The sequence below is a fragment of the Crinia signifera genome, chromosome 2, assembly GCF_055691185.1.
Source record: "Crinia signifera chromosome 2, ASM5569118v1, whole genome shotgun sequence".
In the NCBI taxonomy this organism is placed as follows: domain Eukaryota; kingdom Metazoa; phylum Chordata; class Amphibia; order Anura; family Myobatrachidae; genus Crinia; species Crinia signifera.
The window spans coordinates 208,061,233-208,086,218 of record NC_139218.1 but is presented as its reverse complement, the minus strand read 5'-3'; the positions used below and the strand labels follow the sequence as shown (position 1 = coordinate 208,086,218).

General features: G+C 45.1%; 1 protein-coding gene across 1 annotated transcript in view; it reads left to right on the top strand.

Moving 5' to 3' along the window:
- Positions 1–7,146: 7,146 nt before the first annotated feature.
- Positions 7,147–24,986, top strand: part of NCMAP (non-compact myelin associated protein) — a 64,480-nt gene continuing 46,640 nt past the window's right edge. Inside the window, exon 1 of the mRNA XM_083173620.1 lies at positions 7,147–7,502. The gene's annotated coding sequence lies outside the window, so the exon portion shown is untranslated. The remainder of the gene's footprint in view (positions 7,503–24,986) is intronic.

The window sequence follows — 24,986 nt, the reverse complement described above, 5'->3', positions numbered from 1 at the left end:
CATAGTTCCACAGTATTAAACAATAGTTAAATCTTTCTTTTACACGGAATCAGCTCAATGTCCACCGCCCAGGGGCATCGAGGACAGCACCAGGCTTCAGCATGGTCAGGTAAGTCCTGGAGGGGGGGACCCCTTTATTGGGGGGGGGTTTCCCACTCCCCCAGGGCCCCTGTCCAGGCTGACTGGTCGGTAGGGTTAATGCTTTGGCCGCGGGACCTTATACAATAAGTGTCCTCCGGCTGTGGCATTACCCTGCTGGCTGGTTTGGCCTGGGGCTGGTTCATAAAATACGGGGGACCCCTACTCATTTTGTCCCCCATATTTTTGGGAACCAGCCCCAGACCTGGAGCCTGGGGCTGGTTTAAAAAAATCGGGGAACCCCTATTTGCCGGGTTCCTTGATTTTTTATTACCAGCCCCGGCTCTTTCAGCCTGGTGCTGGTTACGGCTGTGTGTGGGGGGGGACCCCACGCCGTTTTTCTTTTTCTTTTTTCTATTTTTTTTTTACACTCTGCAGCCTGCACGGATCTGACTGATCCGTGCAGACTGCCTGCATATATACGGCCGCTAATACCAATCATTACACCATCTGAGGGTTACAAAGCAGTCGTATTTGACTGCTTTGTTAATTCCCCTCCGGAACACGACTTTGCATACGGCTGAAACAGCCGTATGCAGTCATATTGATTCGTATTAAGAATACGAATATAATTTTTTGTATCACCGGCCAATCAGCTCCTACCTGTCATTTTTCAAACCAAGCCTGTAACTTCACAGTTGGAGCTGATTCGCTGGTGATAAAAACCAGACACTTTATCACTTCACTGAGCTTAATAAATCTGCCCCAGAAACACTACTCCAAAAGCTTATGGAAGCTGTTTAAAGGCCCATACACACTGGGCGATTTTGAGCTGAAAGCCGCTCAAACGTGTTTTGAGTGGCTTTCAGCTCAAAGCCGCCCACTAGTAGTAGTAGTAGTGTCCACAGCGCCGTACATAGCAAACAAAAAACAAATTACAAGGTAACGTACAGGGTGTGTTGAAAAATACAGTATGAATAGGGGTATAGCTGGTAGAACTAAAATCAGCATCAGTTCAGAAGTAGGTGTCAAAATTGTCGAGGAGACTGAAGATGAAGTAGAGGAAGGGAAGAACAGGACAGGAGCACAGGTGAGGTAAAGAGGTAGGGTGAGTACGTGAGGAAGGAGGACCCTACTCATAAGAGTTAACATACTAAAAATAGGTGGGTGGACGAACGAAAAACAATAGGATAAGTAGGAACGGAGGGGAACGGAGGCAGGATAGGAGGATCAAAAGAGGTTAGGAGGAGGGATAGGCTAGTCGAAAAAAAAGGGGTTTTGAGGGAGCGCTTGAAGGAGGTAAGGGAATCAGAAAGCCTGATGGGTGGTGGGAGGTTGTTCCAGTGCAGGGGGGCAGCGCGAGAGAAGTCTTGGACACGGGAGTGGGAGGAGGTGATTAGGTGAGAGGTCAGTCGGCGGTCAGCAATGGAGCGAAGAGGACGGGAGGGAGTGTGGATAGAGATCAGTGAAGAGAGGTAAGGAGCGGTGGAGGAGGAGAGAGCCTTGTAGGTGGTGGTGAGGAGTTTAAAGAGAACTCGGAAAGGAATGGGGAGCTAGTGAAGAGATAGACAGAGGGGGAGGCGGAGGTAGAGCGGCGGGAGAGAAAGATGAGCCTAGCAGCAGCGTTAAGAATGGATTGGAGAGGTGCGAGGCGGGTGAGAGGTAGCCCAGAGAGAAGGATGTTGCAGTAGTCAAGGTGGGAGATGACAAGAGAATGAATGAGAATTTTGGTCGCGTCAGTGGAGAGGAATGGTCTGATGTGTGAGATGTTGCGTAGGTGAAAGCGGCAAGACTGTGAGAGAGCACGAATGTGGGGGTGAAAGAGAGGGAGGAGTCAATGATGACACCGAGGCAGCGTGTTTGGTCGGTGGAGGTGATCTCGGTTTCACCAATGCTGATGGAGATAGTGGGAGAAGAGGGGATGTTCGGGGGATGGAAGATTAGAAGTTCAGTTTTAGCCATGTTTAGTGTCAGGAAGCGTTGGGTCAGTGTGTACAGCCTGGCGATGAGCGGTGATGCACGCTCCAGCATCATCGCTGAGAAAGCCGTTTATCTGCTTGTATTACCAGCAGAAGAGTGGCTTTATGGACGGCTTTCCATAGCGCTGCGCTATGCAAAGTCGTTGCCCCCCTCTTGTGCATAGGCACAAGGGGTGATCCAGGGGTTTTAGACCCGGCTGCTAACATTGGGGCACTCGATGGCAGCAGCGGCTATGCTCATATTTTTGAGCGCTGAGCCACCTGCACCCACTGCGCTGGCCGGACAGGGACATTTTTAAAGGGGGATGAGCCGTGCAACTGCACAGGCCACGGCGGCCACACGGCTCGTCCTGCTGTTACTACAGAATACTGCTGCTGGAAGACTGTCCTTCTCCTCCAGTGAGTCATCTGCTGGCTGCCTTCCGCGCCTGTGCTGCTGTGCCTTCCGCGCCTGTGCTGCTGCCTGCTGCTGTGCAGCTGACTGAAATAAGCTGGGTCGCGGCGCCGCAGCAGAGCCAGCGTAAGCCGATTGGCAGGCGGATGGGGGTAAAGCTGACGTCACAATCTCTCATGACACCTGATGCAATCTCTACCACACAGGTAAATTGCTGTAGTTAAGCAGGTTTGTTTTATCAGCCGTTATTGATTTTAAATGTACACAATGGAAAATATGCACACAATATTGATAAAAATATCGATATCATCCATATCCAAAGAGCACAAAATACAAAGATGTGCAAGATGAAATTGTCCTTGGGCCATCCTACCCACCATTTTGTTGTATACAGGGCATGCACAGTTTAACAAACCAATCGTTTCAGCGGCAGGGTCTTTAGCGACAGGGACTGTCACATGTGGTTGAAATGGTTGGTTTGTTTGGGGCCCCGAAAACAAGCTGGCAATGGGCAGTGCACAAACTGGCTTTACAAGATGTCATCCTCAGCATCCAATTCCTCACCCATATCCTCTTCTTCACACACAATTAATTTCTCTTCGCTGGAATCAACCAATACAGGACTGGGTGTATTAGGAGGACGTAACTTCAACCCCCTTGCAAAGGCTTGTTTTACAGTCAGCTGCTTGGTTAACTGATCAGGACTACCCTTCCTGGTACCCTTTCTGGCAGCAGCAGCAGCAGCAGCAGCAACAGGCGTAGCGCTTAAGGATGCTTCTGAGGAATCCAGGATAGGAGAGGATACAGTCAGGCTCATGTCATTGGGTGCAGGACTACTTACCAATCCGATCATCGCTGAGGATGTGGCTTAAGCAGGTGTTTGAGGAGAGTGAGGACCCTTGGATCTAACAGAGACAGGTGGGCAGGACGGTGATGCTGAGCAGGCTGTTACATTTTTGCACACAGTTTCTTTTGACAAAAACTTCTGATGGATGCGCTGCAAGTGACATAACAGTGAGGAGGTCCCAAGGTTCTGCACGTCCCTACCTCTACTAACGATAGCTTTCCAAACGCTACACACAGCTTGACAGTTGTTGTCCAGATTCGGATAGAAATATTTCCATAAATACGAGGTGGATTTTTTGGCCATTTGACCTGGCATGAGAATGGGCTTTTTCATTCCCCGGACAACAACTGTCTCCGTCGGTGCCTTTACACAAACAACATCATCCTCAATATCGTCATCATCCACATCCTTCTGTGTGCCAGCTACACCAACAGAACTCACATCCTCATCCAATTCCTCATAAGCATCCTCAATAACCAGGTCAGCATCTGCTCTTCCACACACTTGCAGAGGGCACGCAAATGGTGGAATGAACCTCCTCTTCATATACAGTATTTGAAAGGTCCGGCTCACATATGGCATCCGCGGACACACTTTGACTCTCCTCTGGGATTTGTGACATTTGTGAACTTGTCTTTGTCTTCTTAACATGTTTCCTTTTTTGATTGTACTACCAGAAGGGCTACAATCATTCTGAGATGCTGTACCATCAGTCATAAAAAAAGGCCAAGGCCTTAGCCTTTCCTTGCCACTGTGTGTGGTGAATGGCATTTTGCCAATTTTATGTTTCTCCGCAGGTATATTTACTTGTTTGTTTGTTTTTAATGGACCATTGTAAAAATAAATTTCTGCTTTGATTTTACATGGCCTCTAGGCCTTTGACCATCGGCCTTGTCATGACTGGTGGTAGCAGCTTCAGCACTTCTATCTGGTTGCTGATCTCCCTTTTTCCTCCTCCATCATCCTCCAAAAATTTGGTTTTATTTTATTTATTACTTTTATTTTGTTTTTTAGACAGTCACTTAACACTGTAATACAGATTGGACACTTGATACAGCAGCCCCTATTACACTGGCCACTGCACACTGTACACAGGACACAGCCCCTGTACACTGGACACAGCCAGGGCCGGCGCTACCCACTCAGCAGCTCCTGCAAAGCAGGGAGGCGCCATGCTGAAAAGGCGCTGTCTCCCTCCCTGCTCTGCTAAAGCTGCCTCAGCCCTCACTGTCACTGCCTCCTGCACGCCACCCGCAGCGCCTGTCTGACAGCGGGTGGCAGTATGGAGAGGCTGAGCAGCTCCCTGCACCACGCACACACTGTCCTCATCCTGTGACCTGCCCCCTCTTCCTCAAGGACACTTGCGCTGAGGCATGTAGCGCTGTCTGTGAATGCCTGGATGACATGTCATGTCCGGATCCGCCCCCTACCCAATGCTCACTGCGCCTGTCAGCTGTCAATCAAATGACAAACAGGCAGCAGCGCCGCCTCCCCTTCCTTCCCTCTTCTCAGTGTGCTGTGCCAGTGATGCTGCCAGTCCTCAACACTCCGCCCCCTCTATCTCCTCCTTCTCTCCCCTCCTTTCCCCCTCAGTCATCAGGACTGCACATACTTTTTGTACTGCTTTCGGATCGCATCGCACACACATTGCATACATGCCGTGCGATGCGATCTAGCCCATAACTTTTGCGATTCTCGCAGTGTGTATGGGCACCTTTAGTGCCTGCAACATTTTGCGGACACAGCACTGAGATGGTGTATGCATACATGTACATGCACCCGAGATCTTTCATAGGATCGCATGTTGCATACACTCCCACAATCGGGCTGCATCTTGTTGCAATGGCAATGTGAAAGGGCGCAAAATGTATGGTTTGCAGGAGGGAGCTGGACACCCTAGCACCGGCCCTGGACACAGCCCCTGTTACACTGGCTAATGCACCCTGTACACTGGACACAGCCTCTCTACACTGGACACAGCATGTTACACTGCCCAATGCACAGTGTTACACTGGCCACTGCACCCTGTAATACCACTTTTACACGTAAACTGCTGGGTCGCACCCAGGTTTTTGGACCCGGGTGCGAACTGGCAGTTGTTCCCTTTTACACCGGTGTCCCCCGGCTTTATGCCGGGTGGGCGATGCCAGTGAAGTCGGGCCCTGAGCCATCACTTGGAGATTACATCATCTCCAAGTAGCAGGAAACCCGCCAGCTGGTACCCCCACAACGCTGCTGGGCTGCCCCAGCCTTCATGCGCCCATGGCCACCATCCATGAGGTGAATGGATGCTGCACACAGGCATCCATTCACCTCCTCCCAGTCTCCGCTGCTGTCTGCATAGTACCGCAGACAGCAGCGGAGGCTGTACGCGGCCCCCGCTCAACCTCTGGACTGACCGCAGGATGCTGCGGTCCGGAGGTTGGGGCTCCCCTATTGGTGGTCACAACCCCTGTACACTGGACACAGCCCCTATCACACTGGACACAGGCCCTGTCACACTGGTAACAGCCCCTATCACACTGGACACAGGCCATGGTACACAGCCCCCTGTACACTGGCCACTGCAGCACCTGTAAACTGGACTTGTGCAGGGCCGGTGCAAGGCACCGGAGCGCCCCAGGTGAGTCGGAGGGGGGGGTCCCGTGCCCGGGGGAGGTGGTACCTGTATTATTACACTGGCTGCGTCTGCGTCTCTGCAGTGCTGGAGCGGGCAGGGGTGTCCGTGCCGCGGGGGTACCTGCGGCGCTGTCACTGTGTATAAAGCTGCTGTCTGCGGGGTCCCTGTAGTGAATAGAGAATAACTAGCGCTATGCGGCGGCGCGAGAAGCGCTTCTGATTTTGAAAACACTTGCCGCACGCTAATTGGCTGAATCTCAGCCAATCAGCATGCGGCAAGTGTTTTCAAAACCAGAAGCGCTTCCCGCGCCGCCGCATAGTGCTAGTTATTCTCTATTCACTGCAGGGACCCCGCCGCCAGCAGCAGCTTTATACACAGTGACAGTGGCGGCACGGACACCCCTGCCCGCTCCAGCACTGCAGGGACGCCGATGCCGCCAGCTATATGCAGATGCTCGGGGTGAGGGGCAAACTGCCGCCCTCCAGGTGCCGGCGCCCTAGGCAAATGCCTAGAGCTGCCTAGTGGTGGCGCCGGCCCTGGACTTGTGTAGTGCAGCAGCTACAGCCCTAATCGACACAGCAGTACCAAACAAATAACAAAATAAATATATTAGTAATAGCAGCACAACCACCCTCTTCCCTCTCCTATGCTGGAGTGAAGATGGCAGTGCGCTCGTGTGTTTTATATAGAATCCAAATCCCACAAGAATCCGACAGCGCAATAATGATGTTTGGCCTCGTTTTGGATCAAGTATTAGGTGGGAACTCTCGAGTCAGCTCGGATCCCGCCTCAGTTCACGATGTTCAGGCGGGTTCGGATCTCAGAGGGACGGACCCTCTCATCCCTATTTTTTTTTAAATCTCATCTTAACCAAGCTGCCTTATAAATGTGATTCCAATAAGCACAGTCCTATTTTTAATTCAGAAACAGTAGAAGCACTTGTTCAACCACAAGCCTGGAATTCTGAAAAAAAAAATGCCACAAAAATCACAGTTTTATAAAGAAGCATATTTATCATCTCACCTATTATAGGAACTAAGATCGTTCGTGGTGAAATATGTAAACTCCTGTCTGCACAGAGGAGCAAGTAAACAGAACACATTTTAGTGGCATTCATGTCAGTTTAGCAATGATAGATTTCTGCATATGGGGTGGGTCTGTGTGGTTGATGGCAATTACCCAGAGGGAGGTGGGAGTAGAATCAGCAGTCTGTCTGCAGCTACTGATTTACAGAGTACACACTGGACAGGAGAGGAGAAGGAGGAGGAGAGAGAGAGATTATTAAAGAACAAAAAAAGTCATAGTACACCTGAACAAGGAGTGGCTGAGCCTGAAAAACAGGATCAACTTATAGTTTCAATATGGCGTTCTAATATACTGTGGTAGTAAAACTATGATCCATGGTCTTGTACAGATATTCAGGGACGACTGCTATCAGAGCCTCCACTTAAGGGCTGAGCACTGGGGATCATCATGTTGAAAAGGAAGAAGTGTTGAGTGGAAGCGAAAATAATCTTTCCTTATATACAGTGAGTATATAGAGAGAGTTGGGGAAATCAATACGTCTACCAGCTGTAAGTGGAGGTAAGTTATATTCTATATTTTCTTCTGTGCTATTTGTATAGTTACAGTATGCTGGATGTAGCCTGCAGTAATTCTAATACTGTAGCTACAGTATAGAGAAACTCATTTTCCTGAGATCACGGTGCCTTCCTTTTAAAATGTCTTTACATCAAAGCTTTCTACTTATAGAAATTCATTTTCTTGAGACACGTCCAAACTTTAATCACTGTCTCATTACTATAAAGTTATTTATAGGACGACAGAAAACTGATATAGCATCATCTTTCTTGTGTTATGGCCAAAGTCTACACAGTGGTCATTGATAAATGCAAATATTAGATTTTAGTAAATCACAGCATGTATTGTAAACAAAAAGATGATATTTGTATAATTACCATATTATTTAATTTTCCGTATTTAAAAATCAAAAACTTAAAAATGATTTGCTATGGCTGCATGATACTGTATACAGTATGTTTTAAATAACAGCAATCTGTCAGGCGTGAGACAACAGTGCTGAATAATTGTGATATCTGCACCTGTTCCATCCTCAAAATTGTTGGCTAAGCTAATATAAAGCTCATTGTGAAAAGAGGTGGAGGGGAGAGGGAGGTTCCATAGAGGAACAGAAGCTACATTTATGGCTTTGTGTGATATAATATCTATTATTATTTTTAATATACGGTAACGAATTCACATCTACTCTTGACTCCTAACTGGGCATATTATTATTATTGTTATTAATTATTATTATTATTAATAATAATAATAATAAGTAAATAATTGATTTTTTTATATAATTGTAAAAGTGTAGTAACTCATAGCAATCAATTCAATACAGTATTTGATTTTTAGACTAACTTGAGGCTAATGGGGCATACACACTGGGCGACTTCAGCCCCGCGGTAAGCGATGTAGGTTAGCACAGATCGCTCAGCACACTTCACTGGCACACATGCGATGCACCAGCGATTTATACTGCATGTCGTATAAACCTAATCAGGCGATTCACCGTCGCTAGGGGGTATTCAAACAGAGCGATTGGTGCTAAATTTATATGCAATGTATCAGATTGCTTACAAATAGGGAAAAATTTACCCATGTGTGTGTATGCCCCATAACTTGCCCTTGAAATAAAATACTCAGGTAAAAATGTTGATTGGCTGCTAAGAGGTAATCTATACTGGCACTGTTACAAATAACTCACTTTATAAAGAGTAAATATCACTAGCAGCCACTATAAATAATGTGATTATAAATGGCTGAATAGCGTTGTGCATTGTTTTATGTTGCTGCCAATGTCTATTAGCTATTAGGCATATTGCACCAGATGTATTAAGCCTGGTGAAGAGATATACTGGAAATAAAGTGGAAGAAGATAACGCACCAGCCAATCAGTTGGGAGTTGATTGGCTGGTGCGTTATCTCCTTCCACTTTATCTCTGGATTATCTCTTCGCCAGGCTTAATACATCTGCCCCAGTGTACCTTTTGTGTGAAAGGTGCTGACTTTTATGCATGTACAATTGAATTCTCTGCATGATGGACAGATCACATCCATAAGGATTTAGGTGGCTAATTATTAATAATAATTTTTTACAGAAATGTTCCTCTTATTTACCAACAATACCTTACAGGGATATTGATTGCGCTTAGTGCTTGCACGCACAGTGACAGATTCGGGAGGACAGATTCCAGGCGGAACCCTCTCCTACAACTATTCCTACATAGGCATAAAGCAGATTATGCCATTTCAGGATGGTGTAAACAAAAGGGACCAAACTCAAAAAAACTTTACTTTTAGGTGTGTGGTACATAGGGTCAGACTGCATAAAGCATACAGAAGCATAAACCTGACTGCTCTGCCTGCTTCGCACACATAGGATTTTCCATTGCAGTGAAGTAAACACAATCGCATACCTCCCAACTGTCCCGCTTAACGTCCCGATATTTTGAGACATTCCCGCGTCCCTCCCGCCACCGCGCGCGGGGGGGCAGTTGGGAGTCCCCCCCTGTAGTCCGTGAATAGATGCTGGGTATTCTTGCAGGCAGAGGGGCTGGCCAGCAACTCACAGAGCGTTCAGGATCAGACTGGCCCAGCAGTGAACCGAGGGAATCACTGGTAGGCCCCAGCATAGGTGCCGATTCTGTGGGTTCTCAAGGGCCCGAGCATCCACGGAAATTAATGAGCACCCACAGGCCTGAGTCCGGCTGCTGGGCCGCCATATTAACTTGCTAATTTGCAGCTGCAGCACCCACATCGCCGGACCCGCCACCTGGGAAACAGTATGCCGGGAAGAGTGTATTCTGTCCGCGGAGTACCTGCTCTGTGGGGGCATTTGTGTACCTGCACTGTGGGGGCATTTCTGTATGTGGAACTCTGTTGCCGTAATTTGAATATTGGAGACAACTGTGCTCATAAAATAAATTTGTATTATTTTGTGGCCACACCCCTTCCCCATGAAGCCACTCCTCTATATTTATATGGCTTGAGCACCCGCCAGAAAAAACATAAATCGGCACCTATGGGCCCCAGTGATATCTGACCCTGCCCACTTCTTCAAGGGGCCGGGGCCTGATGAATCCCTAGTATTAATGCTGCCGGCCCTGGCAGTCAGTAACAAATGACTGACCAGGCGGCTGCAAGGTTATTTTCTTTACTGTGGCAGGGCAGTCACCAGCTATTGACTGACCTGGTAGTGGCTACAGGCTGCAGGCTGGGAGGCTTTCTTCATCAGAAGTAGCTCTGGGTTCACAGAGAATTTGTGCTGGCGTGCGTCTCGTCAAGTAATGTTTTCCACTGAAGCATGACATTGGACGCTGGACCTGCCCACACTGAATGGTGTATGCAGTTAAGGAGGTGCAGGCCAGGGGGTGGAGTGTCCCAGACAATATCCAGCCCCAGCAACCCAGGAGCAGAGCTGCAGGCAGACCCACGTTTAAGTAAAAATGTATATTATTTTGGTTATATTACTACTGTTAGTGACTGTATGTGCTAATTTGGCAATTCTGTCATGCCCATTTACCTATCCTACCCCTTGTCTGTACCACCATCCAGGGCCGGATTAAGCCTTTGGGGGGTCCGGGTACTTTAGACAGGGGGACCCCTCCCACTTGTCATGAACTGGCCGCAAACTGCATGGGAGATTATTACACTGTCAAAACACAGAGTAATGGCAGTATAAACTTTGTCAATGGGTAACTGCAGGGGGGGGGCTCTGCACTGGCTCTGATTAAAACCCTCTCATGACGAGGCCGCTGCTGCTGTTCTTCATGGACCTCAGAAGCATATGATGAGCTCCACCAAGCAGAGCTCAGCACAAGCCTCTCAGACTCCTTGTGCAGTCTCATGGGTCTCATGGTCAACTCCCAGTAATGCACTGCACACTTGTGCAGTCAGTGTGCCTTGGCTCCCAATGCTCAGCACCATTAACATTGTCAAATTGGCAGATAGGTGAAGCTGCAGCACTACCCCATTCCCATGCAAAAAACCTTTAGTTAAAAAAACATACATGCCAACCACAGGGGCCCCTATATAGAGGGGGGCCCAGGAGTACTGACCCCCCGTGCCGCCCCCCCTCCCCATTATTCCGGCCCTGCCACCAGCATTACACCACCATAAATACACTGTATATATGGTGAGGTGGGTGTAATTCTGGTTGTACAGATGCATCCACTGGGAGGTAGTTGGACAAGGGGCAGGCTGGGTGTATACATATTATATAAACAATGGAATACACCTATTGGTGGATAACCACACATGTGCCAAGCTAGTAGGGTGAGGTGAGAGGTGCAGCATGCTGAAATATTGTGTTTGCATGGGCTGCAAGTACACATCCGTTCCCATGCTGCCACCTAAAGGAAAAATCATTTGATTTTTCACTCTCCATTGAACGACTTTTCCTCTGGTCCCTGGTCTTCACAGCCACAACGTAGCCAAGGACTCACTCGGTGGCTGCAAGTAAAATGGCGTCTTCCGGGCGGATGACATCGGTACCTGCCCCATCAGGCATAAACACGCCTGCGTTTTCCCAGACACTCCCAGCAAGAAGTGTTCTAGAAGTTCCTAAAGCAGGTGTCTCCAAACTTAACGATTGACATTATCGTTAGCAATATCATTCATATCACGTAGTGGGTATGCACTATATCATTAACGATGCACGCTCCTGTGGGTCGATAATAATGCTCTCCGATGTCTAAACATGCAGTCACATTTTGACTATATTCTCAACAACTGTATGTACTACTGAGGGGGGGGGGGGGGGCGATGTCATTCTGTGTGTATGCCCTATATCGTTCTCCAGGAAGTTCCTTGAAAATGACTAACAATATCACTCATGGAGCATATCGTATAGTGTGCACAGGGATTTTCAGTTTTCACAAAATATATATTTTTTTGCCCTGGAGCTCAAGGGAAGTCATTAGCTATGTCATTCATGGAGCATATTGTTTAATGTGTACCCAGCTTTAGGGCCAGTTATGTGCTGGAAACAGTTGATCTTCTGATTGGCAACATGTTTTATGATTGGCAGCCAATAGCGCTGGTTTTTGCATATGTAGACACAATAGCACTAAAAGATGCAAACATTTTCATTGTGACATCTGTTTTTAAATAACCTTGTATATTTTAGCTATTGTGATATTGAGGTATTGATTCCTTATACTCCTTGTAGTTGATAAAGGAGGTTAGCCTCTCTCTTCGTTTATGAGTTCCATAGATTTGTGGAGGTTTTTCTTTGTGTAGAGAAAATTGGTTTCCAGGAACAATTTTGTCTTCAAAAGTCAATAAATAATCTTTTAGAACATAGCTTCACATTTCACAAAGAGTTTTTATATGCGGGATGTGGTTTTCAAGAGTATCACACAGTTCACTTTATATCCCTTGCCATACAAGCTGTTTACCCACATTTGACTCTTGCTCCCCCCATCCCCCTCAATCGGTGCTACTTAATGAAAAACATGTTGTCTTCTAAAGATCTTCAGATTCATTGAGAGGCTTCTATAGGTTAAGGAGAAATGGTTTGGACATAATCAAAATCATTGCCAGCTGACTGAATTCTGGTCCATAAATGCCATTTTTAAAAGATTTTTTTATTTTAATAGAAAATGAACGCATTCTAACTCTAGAACCCAGTAGTATAGAGATTTTGACAACTAATGTAAATTATATTACTTTCATAAATGTAGGTGTTAGTGCGTTTGTGTAAACGGAAGTTTTATTCCCTGGTTTATGAGCCCAAGATGAAACAAAAGTTTGGAGACAAAATGGAGGCGTATTGTAGGTCAGGAATTACACATTTTATAGAATCTGTGATTGTGTTAGTGATGTGTATGGATTTTAACTTGATTCAAAAGAAAGATGAAGAAAATGCAACAAAGTGTGATGTACTGTAGTTGTGTAGAATACTTTGGACTCAAATCTCCCTGTTCCATGTTATTCTGAAATGTTTCCAGATCAGTGGATTATTGCTTTTATAAAGTCCCCTCTAATTCCCAAATTGATCTGTTTAACTTCCTCATTTATAGTGGCAATGATCACGTATAATACTAGGTTGATTTGTACTCTTACAGTAATATATTACACTTTCTAACATTTCAGTATGGACATGTAACCTTGCACAAAACGCAACCATGATTTGTTTTGATGTAGCAATTTAGCTTAATATATACCCCTACATAAAGTACCATCAAAACTGCTAAGTGCATACAAGTATGCAGTCACTTTTGGGATACACAGCTTAAAATAATGTAGCCCATACACTTGTGAGATATAGCGTACAATCATGTGATTTTGATAAATCATAGCGACAAATAGCATGGATCGCATTTGTCACCCGACGTGGTGTGCGGGCACGCTGGTCGAATCTGTGTTGCACATAATATTTATCACATCCGCATGTGGTTTTTAAATACAGTACATGCGATTTATCACAATTTGATGTGCAATCTGTCAGTTTATATACCCCAGATAGCCCAGCCCTCATTACATCGCCTGATTTCAGGTCGCAAGGGGCATGCAATTTATCGCATGATTGTATGCAAATCAAATGCAAAAAACAAAAGCATTTGAGATGCGATTTATCGCACAGACAGCTTAAATGGAAATCGCAGTGCGATAACGCATCTAATACCATCACACAAGTATATGGGCACCATTACAGTTAAATAAAGAATAAAGTGTTTGGGAATTACTAGAAATTTATTTATAGTGCACATATTTCTCAGCATTTTGCAGAGAATACTTAAGGAGAAATGCATCAAACATTTGACAGATAAAAGTAGTTGCTATAGTCCGCTTGTTCACTATCTCTTAAAGGTTTGATAGGTCTCTCCCTTAATTATTCCCTTCAGTCCCTGCTCCAGTGAAGCTTGCAATCTAAATTCTCTTCCACAGACACACAAGCACATGCAAACTCCACACAGATGGGAGAAGAAATTGCGCTCTTGCCTCAGGGTTGTAAAGCCGTAATGATAACCATTATGCCACTGTACTGTCTTCATCTTGTTTAAAGATTACATCCATCCCAGCATTGGAGAACTGATCGGAAATGTCTACAATGACAGAATTTCGACATTCAACGTATTGACAATGACAGGATGTTGACTTTGACAATGTAAACAGTCAAGTTGATGGTTAGAGTTAGGGTTGGGCTGTAAATTAAAATGAATAGAGAAAACTGTAGGTTCAAAATGCCAAGTGCCGACATTAGGATTGTCAACAGTTGCATGTCACCCTCCCATTCATGTCAACCTTCTGAATGTAAACATTTTGTACCACACCCAACAGCATGACACAGCCCTTAAGCAAGCAGTCACTGTCCTTTTGGACATAGCAATATTTTTTTGTAAACAGTTGAGTTGTACTGATCTATGATCGACTAGGGGTAGATCCAATTAGCCACGGGACGTACTGTAATGCACAACTAAATCTCTGCCTTGAGCTATTCAAATAATGCTGCTACCCCACACAGTATGCATTTAATACAAATGTTTCCTGCAGCCTCAGGAGCTGCAAAAAAAATTCCACAGTAACAACACCCCATTGGGGTTAATGCGTGGGGTAACTCCATTTCTCCAGGTACTAAACCCAGAATCTATGGGGAAACATGTGTCAGCTACTGTAGCTAGGAATTGACTATCTCTGGGCATTAAATACAGAACTACAGTCTACTATGCGCTGTATGTCCCACAGCTAATTAAATCTGCCCCCTGGTCATGAATTAGGTGCCATATTGTTCTTTCATTTAACTGTCTGCTGATCAGGTAATCATCCATGCGTGCGATCTACTTAGACATTGAGCCACTTGCTTAAGTTGATCCCATATATGTATCTGTGTATTTAAGAGGAATTATAATGTTAAACTTTTAAACGTTTGCATGAAATGTACATACAAGCATTTGTGTATTCTTACAACCAAAGAGCAAACTAATTACAGTGCATGTTGATCTTATCCAAATGATCTCTTTCTCTAATCAATCATGCTATATATTCACAAATCATTTGGTCAAAATCTAATTATATATATATTGTGCTTTTTATATTTTTGTTTAATGGAATTAAGCATATGCTATTTAATGTATCATTTGACACCATCACTTGCTGTTATTTACTGTATATACTCTGGGCGTTGCAAAGTTTCTAAAACTTTGTACCCTGATGCTAGATCTAAGGAGGTTATTCTGATCGGAGCGGCCAAACGTGCGTACGTTCACTATTAGCGTACGCTCTCTGTACGCGGCCGTTGGGGTTAAGTCCACCCACAACTCAGCCGCATACGTACGGCCAGAAACAACGTCGAAGGGGAGTGGCGTACAATTGAGCGTACGCCAACGTACACGGACGGACCAGCCCTTACACTCCGACAACTGGCGTACAACAGAGCGTACGCCACCGTTTACGGACGTCTCTCGTCCGTCTTCCCACCGACTTCTTGCGGCTATCTGAGCGTACGCCAGCTTGCACGGACGGGTCCCTATTGTTTTCAATAGAAAACTCAGCTTATGTCACCGCTCGTGAGAGTGAGCGTACGTCCGTGTACGCTGGCATACCCTTCACATATATGGACCTGCAAATCTTGCCTTTCAACTATAATTATGAAAATTAATTAATTGATTGAATTAATTAATGTGCATAATAGTGGGCATGGGCTTAAAACATTGCTGAAACATCCTTTGTAGATGTTAGATGTGGTTTATGTTATTGTATCATAAATACAAAACCTATGTTTGTATTAGAGTGAACACGTTGACACATGTCGACTTGTGTAGATTGAGTGTGCTACTGTGTAAAGTCTATGAAAGCACGTAGTGAATGTGTATAACTGTTTAACAAATACCTACCTTAGCATATATAAGCAGGTCTTAAAAAGATTCTTACCTTAAATTAAACAAACCTTTAAATGTCGAGAAGTATAGAAAGATAAGCTTCCAATGTGTTTAAGTGCTGTGTGTGGCTTGCAGGTAGTGAAATCATGGTTTGGACTTAATAGACTGCAGCATTGCTTATTACATTCAGGTGTATGTGTTTGAGTAGTAATCAGCGTAAATTAGCAAACCCAGGCGCACGCTGGCATGCGGTATCTGTAGGGGTGGTCTGAGGTGGCGGTTGGCGGCCGCCTGTTTTGTGTCCGAAATGAACGGTGCTTTAGGCGATCGTGCGGTAGTAGCACCGTTCATTTTTGGTGCACACCCCCGTGTACGCCCATATTTACGCCCATTTTCCCTCATTATTTCGGCCGCTCCCCTCAACACGCCCCTATGCCGCCCCCAATGCCCGTACTCTCGCGTACAGGTTTTTTCGCACGGAGAGACCCGTCCGTAAGCGTTGTGGAGTGTTCGCGCCTGCGCATTGGCGATTGTACGCATGCGCAGATCATGAAAAACCCCGGAACGTACGCGTACGGCCCGGCCGCACCAACCAGTATAAGGCCCTAAGTGTCTATATAGAAAGTCAGTAGGTTGACACCGGTATGGGTCAAACCTGGTCAAAAGATTGACACAAGAAAAAGTCGACGTTGATAGGGCCGACATGAAAAAGGTTGACATGATATTTGAACATTTTTGTTGTCTATATCGACATGGACACCATTTAAGTGTACCGTGCCCACTCGCCATGCTTCGTGCACGGTTCCTCATTGCACTTCGCACACTATTATATTCCCCCTCCGTGTCCACTGTACGTTTCCCCCTGTTGATGGTGACCTATTACCAAACATACATGATTTGATTAAACAAAAAAAAAAAATTAAAAGGGCTGACACAAGTTATTCTTTTTATTTGTAGACCTTTGGTAACTGTCAGCCATTTAGTGTTGACCTATTCACTGTCTATCTAGACACTGCAAATCTTGTATACCCCAGCTATGTACACTATGGGGACTACTCTGAATGATCTGTGTAAGATTATCACAGTGTGCTGAACTATTTACACCAGTAAACCAGTCTAAAAAGTTAGATATAAATGCCTGTGAATACACCCTGGTATATGATATTATGAGGAGATGATAGTAAAGTTTAACAACAGTAAGGACAAAGATTGCTCGCCGTTAAGCTGGCCATACACTATGGGGGTTATTCTAGTTCATTCTTTCTGACAAGTTCCTTCTTATACCCCTTTCACATTGCAGCTGTAACACGGTATATTGCCGTTTTTTTAGTGCTTTAAAACGGTTCCAGCTGCAATGTGAAAGCTACATTGTCAATTTACCGGTTACAGAAAACCGGTATTTTGACACGTGTTAAAAGCAGGATCCTACACGTTTCTGAGCCGTTTTCCCTGCAGTCTGAACAGCTCAGAAACGGTATTTGCTACAAATGATAACCACACTTGATCCCCGCCCACAAGCAGGAAAAAAACATTTAAAATGACATTGTATGGCTTTCTATGGGTGAAACGGGTTGAATCTGAAAGGTACAAAACGGTATTTAAACTGCAATATACCTTTACATCATGCAATATGAAAGGGGTTTAACTGGCTTTTGACCAGTTTTAAGACACGTTTAGAAAATCGGGTTGAAAGCAGGTTTTTGCAATGTGAAAGCAGTATTAGATGGACAAAACAATATGCACTGCAGATGGGGCAGATGTTACTTGTGCAGAGATAATTAGATTTGGGTGGGGTTTTTCTTCAAAGTGAGATCTATATTGCAGTGTAAAAATAAAGCAGCCATTATTTACCCTGCACAGAAAAATAATAACTCACCCAAATCTAATTCTCTCTGCACATGTTACATCTGCCCCACCTGCAGTGCACATGGTTTTGTCCATCTAAGAAGGATTTTGTCAGAAAGAATGAACTAGAATAAGGCCCATGTGACTTCCCGGAGGAGGAAGCTACATACGAATTCCTTTGAGGATCACATGCCATATATCGCATGCGATCCCAGCCAAGGCTCTGGCCCGATATATCGATAGTGCAGAACTATCGATCTAGGGTCTCCAATCCAATGCGCACGGACCGCACATCGGATCGGAGTTTAAACACATCCGATTTGCTATTTTTAATTAAATCGGACAAGAGGATGGCCAGCTTTAGTGTGCCTTGTTTGTAGGACATAATTGTGCTATTATCAGCAAATCCTTGTTGGAGCTCTCCTGTGTTTGTTTTTTGGAGATAGTCACTAGATATCACTCTTACCAGTGGTGTAAACTAAAAACACCTGGCCCGTAGAAAAATGGTTGAAAGGTCCAGCGCTGTATGTTCATTTCCTGAACACATGCAAGACTGAACACAGTAGGGTGACCAACTTTCCAAAGGGTCAACCCGGGACAGGGGGTCGCGGGCTCGACAACCCCCCCCCCCCATACTGTATAATGGGATTTCCATTCCCAATCCCAGCCAGGCCTAGCCAGCAGCCCTATTCTAAGGGCCTTAGTGACTAAGGCCCTTAGTATAGGGCTACTGGCTAGGCCTGGCTGGGATTGGGAATCCCATTATATAGTATATAATGGGATTTCCATTCCCAATCCCAGGCCTTGCCCTATACTAATGGTCAGACTCCAGACGGTCCAGTGCAAAAACTTTCAGCATAGCCTATTAGCCCTTAGTCAGTATAATAGGGGGAAGGCCTGGCCGGGAATGGGAGGGATAGATGACAAAAAATATAGAACAGAACTTTTAATGATTTATCTCGACTCTCACAGAGTCAGAGTGACTCACCCGGCCGCACACAGGCAGGGGCAGGGTGGCACACTCAGCAGCTCGCACACCGTCCGTCGCAGACGCAGAGCAGAGACTGACTGACAGTCTCAGCAGAGCCTCGCAGGCTCCAGCCTCCAGCAGCCGTCGGGTCACCGCCTTCAGTCACGCCAGGCCAGGGGCTCACCAGCAAAGGCAGCAGCAGGTCAGTAACTCGGCGCCGTGCTCCCAGTAATGCTGCCTGATGGTGACCGGCCGCACTCGCCCTGGCTGGCAGTCAGTGGCTGCACAGCATTACTGGGAGAGTGGGATGGGAAGCGGTCACGCGGCGGCCGAACTAACCAATAATGGGGAGGCAGGGGCGCACACCGCGTAACAGCTTCCCCTCCCACACTCCTCCAAGTCTAATGCTGTGCGGCCAGATAGAGCAGTGAGCTGCCCGGCACGTCACTAAGTAACAACACCAGCCATTTTATTTTGTTAAAACTGGACTTTCCGCGTCCCGGGATGGGTGTGCCCGGGACGCGGGATTTATGAGGTTAAAATCAAGACTGTCCCGGGCAAACCGGGACGGTTGGTCACTCTAGAACACAGACAAGTTGTGTTTATAGTGTCTTTATTATTGAAATTGTAATTGTATCAGATGGTGACATTGAGGGGTTTATTTACTAAAGATTTCCACACACGATTATCGCCTGCAATTTAAACTTTTTAGTTCAAATAGCATCACCTCTAGTTCAAATCGCACCATGTTTATTATGCCATGCCATGCCATGCATGCCCCCGTGTAATCCATATTGCAAGGCAAGGAAGTATGTGCAGGCAGGTATTTGTGAACTAGATTGCAGGAACCCTGTAATTGACTATTGTAGTGTAGTCCAAAATCTTATGTAGTTCAAATTGCACCGTGTCCAGTTCAAATGGGTGCCGGACGGGTTCCCGACAGTCGTCATCCCGACAGTCGTCATCCCGACAGTCGTCATCCCGACAGTCGTTTACCTGACGTCGGGATCCCGACTGTCAAAACGCAGACAGCCGGGTGCCCGACGGCCATCCGCTATTTTCCCTCGTGGGTGTCCACGACCCCCATAGAGGGAAAATAGAATAGCAGCGTGGCGAGCGCACCGAGCCCGCAAGGGGCTTTTTTGCGCTCGCCATGCTGTCTGACTCCGGCCAGTCAGGATCCCGACGTCGGGATAATGACTGTCGGGATCCCGACTGTCGGAGTCCCGTACCACACCCGTTCAAATGGTATAGTACAAATTGTATGGCTTATTTTGCGTCTAGCAGACATCTCACAGTGTGTGGGCACCATAAGTGTAGGCAGTACTATTTTTCTGGAAATATAGGTCCAGGAACTCCAGGTCTGGGGTCGGATCAATTAAATTAAAAAAATATATATATAATAGAGAGAGGGAGAGAGAGATAGATGTACTGTATATATTGCACATAGAAACAAAGGCACTTTAAAATAAAACTTATTTTATGGAAAGTTAATTTTTCAGTTCATGATGATGTCATATTTAATTAGAGGTTCAGGAACTGAGTTCCTGCTGGTTCCTGCTGAAAAATAGCACTGAGTGTAGGGTTCTAATACCCAATCATCTAAATTCTGCTTATACCTGAAATTGAAATACTTTATAGTAGCTTTTTTTTTTGTGTCCTTTTACCATTTTAAATTGCATCCTCCGTCCCACTGGTGAGATGCTTCTGCTGGTGTAGGATTCCAATTGGTTTCCTCTCCCTATATCTGCAGTACAGATGCGGGTGGTAGGAGAGTGAGGAGATGGTGTTAGTTCTGGAGCCAGTGTAAGGCTTCCTGAGAATGCCACTGCTCTTTTACTCACCCCTTTCACACAAGCATCAGGGCACTGGGTAATCTGGTGTGTCTGGACAGAGCTGTAGAGAATCGAGGAGATTAGTGTAACTTCCCATGGCAGTGTAGACACTGTGGTGAAATGGGAGAGTAGGTATGTATACTAGAAACACCAAAACTTAAGGTGTGTACACAAGGGCCGATCCGATGGCTGGAAGGGAGTGAGGGACGGCACAGTCTTAGTAAGTTTAACCCACAGAAGGAGATGTCAATGTGAGATACGGTTAAGCAATAGGCTTGCACAGTACCAAATCAGTACTCTGGACGATAATCCAAAACCAAGGTCAGGGAAGACCAACAAGCCAATGTTACCACATCAAAGTATAGACTTTCCACCATAAGCACATCATGCAGTCCCTCATAGTCTGTGATGCAGGTGCTCCAGACAGGCTAGATTCTCTAAGCTTCAAAAGTGATAAAATGGAGAGTGATAAACAGTCAGCCAATCAGTTCCTACCTGCCATGTCACGGACTGTGTTTGAAAAATGTCAGGCAGGGGATGATTGGCCGGTTGTTTCTCAGTCTCCATTTTATCACTTTTGAAGCTAAGAGAATCTGGCCCATAATTCCTAATACATTGAGCACCTCCAGTGAGGTGACCTGACAAGTCCATAGCCACACATCTGAATGTAATTTACACTTTTTGTTTAACATGTAGCATTTTGGGAGAAATATAGCACTGAATGTTGTACTGTATGAACCTTGTGCTATATTTTGGCTTGCACAATGCTTCATTTTCATACACATTTTTCCCACTTCCTTCTGTAAGTGAGAATTTATGTAGTTACCCAAGATTTGTTGTAACAAATGAGTCAGTGATTGTTGGCAGAGGTTCTGTGTGATAACAATCACAGTGGCTTAAGGTCTTATGAAATAAAATAATCAGAACTTGTTAGAGTTCCATTGTTTACTTCGGTTAGCTCATTTCTGGTGGGTCCCTAATACTAAGAATCTGGGGCGCGGAACCCCAAAAAGGCCAGCATAAGCCAGTCACCCCAGGGCAGCACACAAGTGAAAAACTAAGCTATAAATGTGTGTTAATAAGAAAGAAGCAGGAGCTAGAGGTTAAAAAGTGTAGTGCTAGGAAGTATAATATTAGTGAAAATAAATAGTGCTAAATAAATGTTAGGGTGTGCCACCCTGAAAGCAACTCGGTTACACCAACCCAAGGGGAGCCGCGCCCCAAATCCATCTCCAAGACTAGCAATTAGTGTAAATTTTTAGGTCTTACCTTCATTGTGCCCTCATACCACTTTCACATCGCCGACACGTTTTAAAAACCGGTATTTTAAAACGGTAATTAAAACGGGTCAGAGCCTTAACATTGCCGCAGATTACCGTTTTAAATACCGGTTCAGTCTCATTCAACATAGCAGTGAAACCGTTTCAACCCGAACACGTTTCAAGCCAGAGTGTCAACATTGCCTGTCATTTTAAAAGGGAGCTTGTGTTGTTTGCCTGAAATACCGTTTCAGACACATTGTACACATTCACATTGCACAAAAACGGCAAGGAACCGTGTAGGACTCTGCTTTTTACACGGTTCGAAATGCCAGTTAACTTTAAACGGTAAATCGGCTGTGGTGCATTCACAGTGCAGGCTTAAACGTTTTAAAAAGGGAAAAAAACGGCAATTTACCGTTTTAAAAGTGCGATGTGAAAGGGGTATCAGTTTGCAGTCTGTGGCTACCAGGGACCAAACTGGTGAACTAATGTTCAGATCAGGTGGGCGGGGTGCTACTCTAAGTTGAAGGAGTCCCAACCTTCAGGTGTACAGGTGTACACAATGTTAGCTTATGGGGGGGGGGGATCTTAGAATGCACACCCTATTTACATGAGGTGCTATCATGCTGGGACTTGTAGTACTGCAAAGAAAGACATGTGGTGCAGATGCACACTCCATATTATTAATCAAAATCAATCTGACTATATAGTGTAGATTGAATGTAGATAGTATGAATTGTATGTAAATAGCATGAGTTAGCAAAGATTGCATAGCAATCAAATCTAGTAGAATAGCAAGGGAATCTCAACATGTGTACACACCACAAGTGAATCGCCCTCATAGATTATTAGCTGTTGTATGTCTTCATCTAAAGACACTCATATCTAAGGTGCAGTGTAAACATGCTCTGGATCAGGTTGGTACTTGGCTTGAAATCCTGGGTTGGACCCAAATTTAACAGAAAAGGGGTATAAGTGAAAGGTCTACCAGGTCCAAATTGCTGGGGCCTCGACCCAGATCATTCATTGGTGGGACCGACCTGTTAACTTGCAGTATAAATGGTGTAACCCGAGTTTTTCAACCTGCTGATTGGCTGTGTATCTGGTGGCCCGCATCAAGGGAGTGTCTACAGCAGGTATGTCCAACGTTGGCCCTCCAGATGTTTTGAAACTACACATCCCAGCATGCTTTGCCACAGTTTTGCTATTACAGAATGCTAAAACTATTGCAAAGCATGCTGGGATGTGTCGCTTCAAGACATCTGGAGGGCCAACGTTGGACATGCCTGGTCTACAATGACATGAAAGGCAGATACGGGTTCAGTGTGAAAGTGGTAGACCCATGAATAACCCAGAAACAAGGTGCAGCATGAAAGGTTTATAGCAGGTCCAACCATTCTCAATAACCTGGAAAAGCAGGGTCACAGCCCTGGCTTTGGTGCGAAGGTTGCATAAGTCTGGCATTGGCTTTAGTAGTTGCTTATAAATTGAATTAAACATTGCTTATCATAGATTTTATTGAATTTGCAATCTAGATACATTTTCAGAAAACATTGTGGGAAGTTAATCTACAAGCTGCATATCTGTGCATATCTCATAGGAGCCATTACCACGGTGTACAGCAAATTAGAGCTGATTGTTGTGACTCATTAACCTGGATGGATTTTGTACAAAGTCTAAACAGCAAACAGAAATGATGGTATCACAAATGCATAGTGTATGATTTTAAGGTGGATTATGCACCACAGAAGGTTTAGAAAGTTCACTACATGTAATTATATATTTATATCAAACATAGGAGGTTATTCTGGTTGGTGCGTAAATTTCCGAATTCTTTCGGAGCGGCCCACACGCCACGCTGTGCGGACATCATCCGAAGAAACACCCACCGGACCTCCGCATACGGACAGACTCCCACTAGAACACCAGGGCGTGTTTACGGACGACATCCAAACCTTGCGTGTGCGGTGGACACACACATATTCTGCACGGTCTTACAGCGTTTGCACGGTCTTACCGCATCAGAACGGATGGTAACCTGCCCGTACGCACCGATGCGGTGTATTTTCGCAAAACTCACCACTATTATCTGTACTCCGAAATCTGTAACATGACCCACTTATGCAATTAGGCAACCTCATTAAAAAGTGTTTGTTTGGAATTGGAATCAATTAAATCCTAATAGATACTTAAACACATTACTACCACATTCATTACAGACATTAACCCTTACATCATGTGAAGTGCTATATATTCATTGTCACCCCTTTATCTAGGTTTTATGTATGCATATTATATCATAAGCTGCAGTGGTTCCAATTGAAGCAATGACAAGAGTGTAATTAATGAGTAATGAGTAAAGGAGTGGATTGTATTGTGTTCAGCTGACATTGGTTCAGGTGCGCCCGTACTGATTGGGTGTTCCGAATGCCTAGCGCATGACCGAGTGGTGTCCGCAAAGCAATACTTGCTTATGAAGACCGCATATTTCCTGCCTTTTTGTTCGTGTGCAGTCGGTGTGCTGTCCGAATGCACGCCTACCAGAATTAGTGCACTCCCTCGTGTACGCCCATGTTTACGCCCAGTTTAGCCCACTTTGAAACTACGCCCCTGTGTAGTTCCGAATGACGCCCATATTACGCCCATATTTCCCGAGTGAATGCGGTGCACATTTCTGTACGGTATTAGTGAGAACGAGTACGGAGACCTTGCGTGGCACATGCGCATAGCGTTGCACACGCATGCGCAGACGGCTAAAAAACGCCATCCGTAAGAATTACGCATCGACCAGAATAAGGCCCATACTATCAGAGCTTGTGCAAAGAGCAGCCAATACAGCTCAAACTGGCATAACCCCATAAAAGCCTATGTTTCTTTGGATGACCCCCTCCACCCCCTCACTTTATATAAATTTATTTCAGAATGTGGTACAAATTATAAGCAAAATGCAAATATATTTACTAACAAAAGTGGAAGTTATTAGCTTACGTTTCCACACAGATATCTTTGTATTTCAAGTGTTAGATCACTTTAGGGGAAAAATCAATAATCCTCGCTGAACTGAGGCTTTAATTACCATCAGAAAGTATCGATTGAACGGGGGTGATTTTTTTTTCTTTTTGATGCATATATTGCTAGATTGCCAACATTACTTTTTAACTAGCTTCAGTGGCTATAGTTCTGATATGCACAGAAAACAAAATGATCACCATAGGAATATGTTTCGTATAATTTGGCTATTGATGAATTTTAAAGGTCTAAAAATTACA